Source organism: Rhinopithecus bieti, unplaced genomic scaffold, assembly GCF_001698545.2.
Source record: "Rhinopithecus bieti isolate Rb0 unplaced genomic scaffold, ASM169854v2 scaffold_5025, whole genome shotgun sequence".
NCBI classification, from domain to species: Eukaryota; Metazoa; Chordata; class Mammalia; order Primates; family Cercopithecidae; genus Rhinopithecus; species Rhinopithecus bieti.
The window spans coordinates 557,929-566,963 of record NW_016804637.1 but is presented as its reverse complement, the minus strand read 5'-3'; positions in this window follow the sequence as shown (position 1 = coordinate 566,963).

Genomic DNA, 9,035 nt, shown 5'->3' with positions numbered 1-9,035 from the left:
TACAAAAATAGATCGGGCATGGTGGCTCACGCCTGTAATCCCAGCACTTTGGGAGGCTGAGGTGGGCGGATCACAAGGTCAGGAGATTGAGACCATCCTGGCTAACACGGTGAAACCCCGTCCCTACTAAAAATACAACAAATTAGCTGGGTGTGGTGGCGGGCGTCTGTAGTCCCAGCTACTCGGGAGGCTGAGGCAGGAGAATGGTGTGAACTCGGGAGGTGGAGGTTGCAGTGAGCCGAGATACTGCCACTGCACTCCAGCCTGGGCGACAGAGCAAGACTCGTCTCAAAAAAAAAAGGAAGGAAGGAAGTTCTGACACAGGCTCCAACACAGACATTATGCTCAGTGAAATAAGCCAGACACAAAAGGACAAATGCTATCTGATCTCACTCATAAGAGGTCCCTAGAATTGTAGAATGGTGTGTGCCACGGGCTGGGAGGGGGTGTGGCCAGAGTTGCAGTTTGCGAAATTGAGAATGTTCTGAAGATGGATGGTTGTGATGGTTGCACAACCGTGTGAATGCGCATAAGGCCCCTAAACTGTGTAGTTAAAAGTGGCTAAGATGGGCCGGTCGCGGGGGCTCACGCCTGTAATCCCAACACTTTGTGAGACCGAGGTGGGTGATCACGAGGTCAGGAGTTCAAGACCAGCCTAACCAACATGGTGAAACCCCGTCTCTACTAAAAGTACAAAATTAGCCGGGCGTCGTGGCACGCGTCTGTAATCCCAGCTACTGGGGAGGCTGAGTTGGGAAGATCACCTGAACCCAGGGAGGTCCAGGCTGCAGTGAGCCATGATTGCACCACGGCACTCCAGCCTCGGTGAGAGAGTGAGACCCTGTCTCCAAACAAACACCCATAAAAAACAGGGGTTTTTTTTAATTTAAAAAGGAAAGAAAAAGAGAGTGCCATGTGGCAGGCACCTAGCCCTGTCCAGCACACCCTGAGACAGGGATGATGTCTCCTCCTTGACGTAAGACCACAAGTTCTAAGCAATTCAACCGAGGACAGAGCCCCAATTCCAGGCAGGGTGATTTGGTCCCCTTGTGAACTAAGATGCAGATGGAGAAGAGCAGGCACAGGCCTTGGGGCTCCTGCAGGGGTTTCTCACCGGCTTTTTCTCCCTGGATTCCTGTGGCTTCTGGGCAACAGAGTTAGGTGGGCTGGCAAGAGAGCTGCATGAGGCTGTGTCGCCCTTGACATTGAGCTGGAGGGCCAGAGTTCGTCACTGCTGACGCAGAGAAGCTGGGAGCCAAGGTTAGCCAGATGGCTTGGAGGAGCTTTAAACAATCTTTTCTTCTTTCTCTTTCCATCCATCTACACTTCTTTCCTCCCTTCCTGCCCCCTTTCTTTTCTTCTTTCTTTCCTTCCTCTCTCCTTCCTCCCTTTCTTTTCTTCGGTTTTCTTTTTGTATTATTATTATTATTTTTTAGACAGGGTCTTGCTCTGTTGTCCAGGCTGGAGGGCAGTGGCATGATCACAGCTCACTACACCCTCAACCTTCTGGGTTCAAGCAATCCTCCTGCCTCAGCCTCCCAGGTAGCTGGAACCACAGGCACACACCACCACGCCTGACTGATTTTTTATTTTGATTGATTGATTTATTTTAAGACGGAGTCTCGCTCTGTCGCCCAGGCTGGAATGTAGTGGCATGATCTCGGCTCACTGCAACCTCCACCCCCTAGGTTCAAGTGATGCTCCTGCCTCAGCCTCCCAAGTAGCTGGGATTACAGGCGCCTGCCACCATGCCTGGCAAATTTTTGTATTTTTAGTGGAGACAGGGTTTTGCCATATTGGCCATACTGGTCTCAAACTCCAGACCTTGTGATCTGTCTGCCTCAGCCTCCTAAAGTGCGGGGATTACAGGCATGAGCCACCTCACTGGGCCTAAATTTTTTTTTTTTTTTTTTTTTTTTTTTGAGATGGAGTTTCACTCTTGTTGCCCAGGCTGGAGTACAATGGCACAATCTCGGTGCAATCTTGGCTCACTGCAACCTCTTCCTCCCTGGTTCAAGCGATTCTCCTGCCTCAGCCTCCCAAGTAGCTGGGATTACAGGTGCACACCACCATGCCCTGCTTATTTTTTTTCCTTTTTTTTTTTTTTCGAGTTGGGGTCTTGCTGTGTTGCCCAGGCTGGAGTGCAGTGGCGTGATCTCAGCTCACTGCAACCTCTGCCTCCCAGGTTGAAGCGATTCTTGTACCTCAGCCTCTCAAGTAGCTGGGATCACAAGCGCATGTCATCATGCCCGGCTAACTTATATTTTTAGTAGAGGTGGGATTTCACCATGTTGGTCAGACTGGTCTTGAACTCCTGACCTCGTGATCCGCCCACCTTGGCCTCCCAAAGGGCTGGGATTACAGGCGTGAGCCACCATGCCTGGCCATGCCCGGCTAATTTTTTGTATTTTTAATAGAGGTAGGGTTTCACCATGGCCAGGCTGGTCTTGAACTGCTGACCTCAGGTGATCTGCCCGCCTCAGCCTCCCAGAGTGCTGGGATTACAGGCGTGAGCCACTGCACCCGGCCTAATTTTTTATTTTTTGTAGAGATGGAGTCTTTCTGTGTTGCCCAGGCTGGTGTCAAACTCCTGGCCTCAAGAGATCCTCCTACTCCAGCGTCCAAAGTGCTGGCAGCATCCAACGTGCTGGGATTACAGGCATGAGCCATGATGCCCAGCTTTTCTCTCTGTTTTTTTTTTTTTTCTCTCTCTCCCTCTCTTTCTTTCTAATTATGGCAAAACACATGTAATATAAAATTTACTGGCTGGGCATGGTGGCTCACACCTGTAATCCCAGCACTTTGGGAGGCTGAGGTGGGTGGATTGCCTAAGGTCAAGTTTGAGACCAGCCTGGCCAACATGGTGAAACCCCATCTCTACTAAATTAGCTGGGCGTGGGAGCACACGCCCGTAATCCCAGCTACTCGGGAGGCTGAGACTACAGAATTCCTTGAACCCAGGAGGCAGAGGTGGCAGTGAGCCGAGATCACGCCACTGCACTTCAGCCTGAGTGACAGAGTGAGACTGTCTTAAAAAAAAAAAAAGTTACCATCTTAACCATTTTTTTAAAAATAGGGCCTCACATTTTGAGGGATCTGATATTTCTTTGATAAAAGTGCTGCAATTAATCTGTATCCTCTTAACTATTTTTTTCTTTTCTTTTTTTGAGATGGAGTCTCGCTCTGTCACCCAGGCTGGAGTGCAGTGGCGTGATCTCGGCTCACTGCAACCTCCGCCTCCTGGGTTCAAGCTATTTTCCTGCCTCAGCCTCCTGAGTAGGTGGGATTACAGGTCCACGCCACCACCTCCAGCTAATTTTTGTATTTTTAGTAGAGACAGGATTTCACCACGTTGGCCAGGCTGATCTCAAACTCCTGACCTCGTGATCTGCTCACCTCAGCCTCCCAAAGTGCTGGGATTACAGGTGTTAGCCACCGTGCCTGGCCCTCTTTACCATTTTTAAGTGCACAGTTCAGCAGCATGAAGTACATTCACACTGGAGTCCGACCATCAGTCCTCATCCATCTCCATCTTTCTCTTTTTTGTTGTTGTTTTGAGACAGGGTCTTACTCTGTCATCTAGTCTAGAGTGCAGTGGTGTGATCTTGGCTTACTACAACCTCTGCCTCCCAGGTTCAAGCTATTCTCCTGCTTCAGTCTCCCTGGTAGCTGGGATTACAGGCACACACCACCATGCCCGACCAATTTTTTTGCATTTTTAGTAGAGATGGGATTTCACCATATTGGCCAGGCTGATCTTAAACTCCTGGCCTCAAGTGGTCTGCTCCAAACTGCTGAGATTACAGCCGTGAGCCACCGTGCCCGGCCATCTGCACCCTTCTCATCTTCCCAAATGTAACAATGTCCCTGTGAAACACTCACTCCCCATTCCACCTCCCCAGTCCCTGGCACCCACCATTTTATTCTGGTGCTAGGGGAATTTCAAACCAGGCAAGTCTCAACACGTGCTCTAGTGTTAAGAACCAGCCCACAGCCCCATTCCCTAATCACCGTCAAACCAAAATTTTACTCCAGGTTCTACTCTCAATCTGCTTTCTGTGAATCTGTTACTCTGGGGACTGCCTATAAGTTGAATCCTACAGTGTCTCCACTTCAATGACTGGCTTATTTCACTTTTCTACTCTTAATTAATTGATTATCTAGTTCTGAGACAGAGTTTCGCCCTTGTCACTCAGGCTGGAATGCAAAACATCTCAGCTAATTTTTTGGTATTTTTAGTAGAGGCGGGGTTTCACCATGTTGTCCAGGCTAGTCTCGAACTCTTGACCTCAAATGATCCACTTTGGCTTTCCAAAGTGCTGGGATTACAGGCGCGGCCCACCTTTCTCCTCTTAATCACACAGGTAATCCATACATACGACATTCTTTTTTCTTTGAGACAGTCTTACTCTGTCGCCTAGGCTGGAGTGCAGTGGCACAATCGTGGCTCACTGCAACTTCTGCCTCCCAGGATCAAGCAATTCTCCTGCCTCAGCCTTCCTAGTAGCTGGGATTACAGGTACCTGTCACCATGCCTGGCTAAATTCTGTAGTTTTAGTAGAGACGGGGTTTCATCATGTTGGCCAGGCTGGTATTGAACTTCGGGCTTCAAGTGATCCTCCTGCCTCAGCCTCCCGAAGTGCTGGAATTATAGGAGCGAGTCACTGTGCCCGGCCAATATGACATCCCTGTAATGAAGTGCAACATATGAGACACGAGTGAAAAACACCCTTACCCCACCCATTGCTCCCCCCCGCCCCTGCCCCTACCACAGGGCCCACCCCCATCTTCAGATAGAACTCCGGGGGCGGCGTCTGCGAAGTAGTCAATGTGTGTAAGCCCACTGACTACTTGGGTAGTGAAGTTCAGTCTCAGGCAGGGTGGAGTCCTGGACTCTGGCCCATCCTTTTTTTTTTTTTTTTTTGAGACAGGATCTGCGTCACCCAGGCTGAAGGGGCAGTGGTGGCTGATCTCGCCTCACTGCAAGCTCCACTTCCTAGATTCACACCATTCTCCCACCTCAGCTTCCCGAGTAACTGGGACTACAGGGCCGCCGCACATGCCCGGCTAATTTTTGTATTTTTAGTAGAGAGGGGTTTTCACCGTGTTACCAGGATAGGTCTCTTCTCCTGACCTGTTGGTCTGGCCCACCTTGGCCTCTCAAAGTGCTGGATTACAGGCATGAGCCACTGTACCCGTCTTCTTTTTTTTTTTTTTTTTTTGAGACAGTCTTCTCTTGTCACCAGGCTGGAAGTACAATGGCATATCTTGCTCACTGCAGACGCTCCACCACTGGGTTGGAAGCGAATTCTCTGCCTCGCCTCCTGAGGAGTGGGATTTACAGGTGTCTGCCACCACGCCCAGCTGATTCTTTGTATTTTCGGAGTATAGACGGGGTTTCACCATGTTGGTCAGGCTAGCCTCGAACGTCCTGACACCAGGATCCTGCCCGCCTCTAGACTCCCAAAGTGCTGTGATTACAGGACTCTGGCCGCATCTTGGCTCCTGCCAATGTCCTCCTTCTCATCTTGTTATTCGCCCCAGTCGATGGCACGAGTGCCAGATAATGGAGGAGTGGTTTCCCTAGCAACTGCAACGGATCTGCCCACCACTTGGGAAATGGAAGAACCTCGCAGCCCAGGCCTTTGTAGACCAAGATTGATTGGGTGGTCAACAAACATCTGACCGTTGGCCTTTGAACCATCAGGGCGTCTCAGCTAAAATAAAAGCAGGAATGCGGCCGGCGCGTGGCTCACACCTGTAATCCCAGCACTTTGAGGGCTGAGGCAGGTGATCACGAGGTCAGGAGATCGAGACCAATCCGCTAACGCGAGTGGAAACCCCATCTCTACTAAAAATAACAAAAAATTAGCTGAGCGTGGATGGCGGGCACCCTGTAAGTCCCAGCTACTCAGGAGGCTGAGCAGGAGAAGCGTAACCCACGAGCGGAGCTTGCAGTGAGCCGAATTGTGCCTTCTCCATTCCAACTTGGGCAACAAGTGAGACTCCGTGTCAAAAAATAAAAATAAAAATACAAAATACTGCCGTACATGGTGGCTCACATCCTGTACATCCCCAACACTTTGGGAGGATGAGGTGGGCAAATCACGAGTCAGGGATCGAGACATCCTGGCCAACAGGGTGAAACCCGGTCTCATACTAAAATACAAAAATTAGCCAGGCGTGGGCACCATGCACTGAATCCCAGACTACTCTGGAGGCTGAGCAGTGGAGGATCGCTTCAACCTGGGAGGGTGGAGGTCTGTGTGAGCCAAGATTTTGCATTGCACTCCAGCCTGGATGACAAGAACAAGACTCTGTCCTCCAAAATAAATAAACAAGGGCTGCGGCGCGGTGGCTCACGCTTGTAATCCCAGAGGCATTTAGGGAGGCCGAGGTGGGCGATCACGAGGTCAGTGAGGTCGATACCACGGTGAAATCCCGTCTCTACTAAAAAATCAAAAAATTAGCCGGGCCGTGGTGGCAGGTGCCTGTAGTCCCAGCTACTCAGGAGGCTCGGAGGGCAGGAAGAATGGGCGGGTGAACCCAGGAAAGCAGAGCTTTCAGTTGACGAGATGGCACCACGTGCACTCCAGCCTGGGCGTACAGAGCGAACTCCGTCTCAATAAATTAAATAAACAAACAAACAAATAAAATACACAGATATCCTCCCTTTCCTGGGGATTTTATTTCTTAAGGTTTATAGTGCCACTACAATTTTTGGGTTTTTTTGAGACGGAGTCTCAAATACAAAAATTACCTGGGCATGGTGGCAAGAGCCTATAATCTCAGCTACTCGGGAGGCTGAGGCAAGAGAGTTGCCTGAACCCAGGAGGCGGAGGTTGCAGTGAGCCGAGATCGAGCCACTGCTACAGCCTGGGTGACAGAGCAAGTCTCTGGCTCAAAAAAATGAAAAAATAAAATAAAATAAAATATACTCCCACTCCTTCAACATGAGTCACTCTTTTTCATGTTATTATGAACTTGTTTATCCCAAATTATTTTGTTGATTTCTTTCTTGCTGGTTTCCAGGAGGGATGGGACCTTTGTCTTGTTCATGGCTTTGTCACCAGTCCCTGGAGGGGACTCCAGAGGAGGGATGTGCCCTGACTCAGGTACTCACAGGTGTCTGGTACATAGTGAACAGTAAAGAAAAGTTTTTTGGCCGGGTGTGGTGGCTCACACCTGTAATCCCAGCACTCTGGGAAGCCCAGGCGGGCAGACCACGAGGTCAGGAGATTGAGACCATCCTGGCCAAGACGGTGAAACCCTGTCTCTACTAAAAATACAAAAAATTAGCCGGGCGTGGTGGCAGGTGCCTATAATCCCAGCTACTTGGAAGGCTGAGGCAGGAGAATCGCTTGAACCTGGGGGGCGGGGCTTGCAGTGAGCCGAGATTGCACCACTGCACTCCAGCCTGGGCGACAGAGTGAGACTCTATCTCAAGAAAAAACAAAACAAAAAAAAGCTGCAAGCTCTCCCTCCCGGATTCAAGCGATTCTCCTGCCTCAGCCTTCCAAGTACCTGGGATTATAGGCACCCGCCATCACGCCCAGCTAATTTTTGTATTTTTAGTAGAGATGCGGTTTCACCATGTTGGCCAGGCTGGTCTCAAACTCCTGACCTCACGTGATCCTCCTGCCTCGGCCTCCCAGAATGCTGGGATTACAGGTGTGAACCACTGCACCTGGCCAAGAAAAGTTGCTTGAATGAAGAGTAAATAGAAGACCCAGAAAGAAATGATTTGTCCAAGGAAGGTCACAGAAGCAACGTAATAAAGATGGAAATCTGACTCTTCCCAATTCTGGCCAGACTTCCCATCCCTCCAAAGCTTTCCAGACTCTTCCAGATCATTCTAGATATTTCCAGAAATCATTCGTGAAATCTTCTAACTAGGAGTAGTCTATAACCAATGTGCTTCACACAAATACAATTCATAAACGATGAGAAGACAAGAACACTTCATGAATGAAATTTTTATGGTCAGGTATGTTGGCTCAAGCATATAATCCCAGGACTTGGGAGGCCCAGGCAGGAGGATTGCTCCTCCTGGAGTTCAAGAGTCCAGGAGTTCAAGACCAGTCTGAGCCACAGAGTGAGACCCTGTCTCTACAAAAAATTTAAAAATTAGGTAGACGTGGTGGTGTATGCCTCTAGTTTTAGCTTTTTTTTTTTTTTTTTTTTGAGATGGAGTCTCGCTCTGCCGCCCAGGCTGGAGTGCAGTGGCCGGATCTCAGCTCACTGCAAGCCCCGCCTCCTGGGTTTACGCCATTCTCCTGCCTCAGCCTCCCAAGTAGCTGGGACTACAGGCGCCCGCCACGTCGCCCGGCTAGTTTTTTTTTGTATTTTTTAGTAGAGACGGGGTTTCACCGTGTTAGCCAGGATGATCTCGATCTCCTGACCTCGTGATCCGCCCCTGTCGGCCTCCCAAAGTGCTGGGATTACAGGCTTGAGCCACCGCGCCCGGCCCACCCTGAGTTTTATTAGATAACTTTGGGAGTTCAGGAACTTTCCAATAAAGTGGGTTCCACAGGATTACTTACTGACTCCCTAACAGAAAGAAGGCAGGCACAGGCTGGGGGCAGTGGCTTACGCCTGTAATCCCAGCACTTTGGGAGGCTGAGGCGGGCAGATCACAAGGTCAGGAGATCCAGACCATCCTGGCTAACACAGTGAAACCCCATCTCTACTGAAAATACAAAGAATTAGCCGGGCGTGGTGGCACGTGCCTGTAGTCCCAGCTACTAGGGAGGCTGAGGCAGGAGAATTTTTTGAACCCAGGAGGCAGAGGTTGCAGTGAGCTGAGATCGCGCCACGGCAGGCTAGCCTGGGTGACAGGGCAAGACTCTGTCAAAAAAAAAAAAAAGAACAGCAGGAATAGGCAGGTCTTCCCTAAGAGATTAAAAAAAAAATGCAGTTGCAACACAAAAGCAACCACAGAGAAAAGCAAACCCATATATGGTATATATTATGCACCAAGTGTGGCTCTAATCACCTTTTTTTTTTTTTTTTTTTTTTTTTTTTTTTTTTTTTTT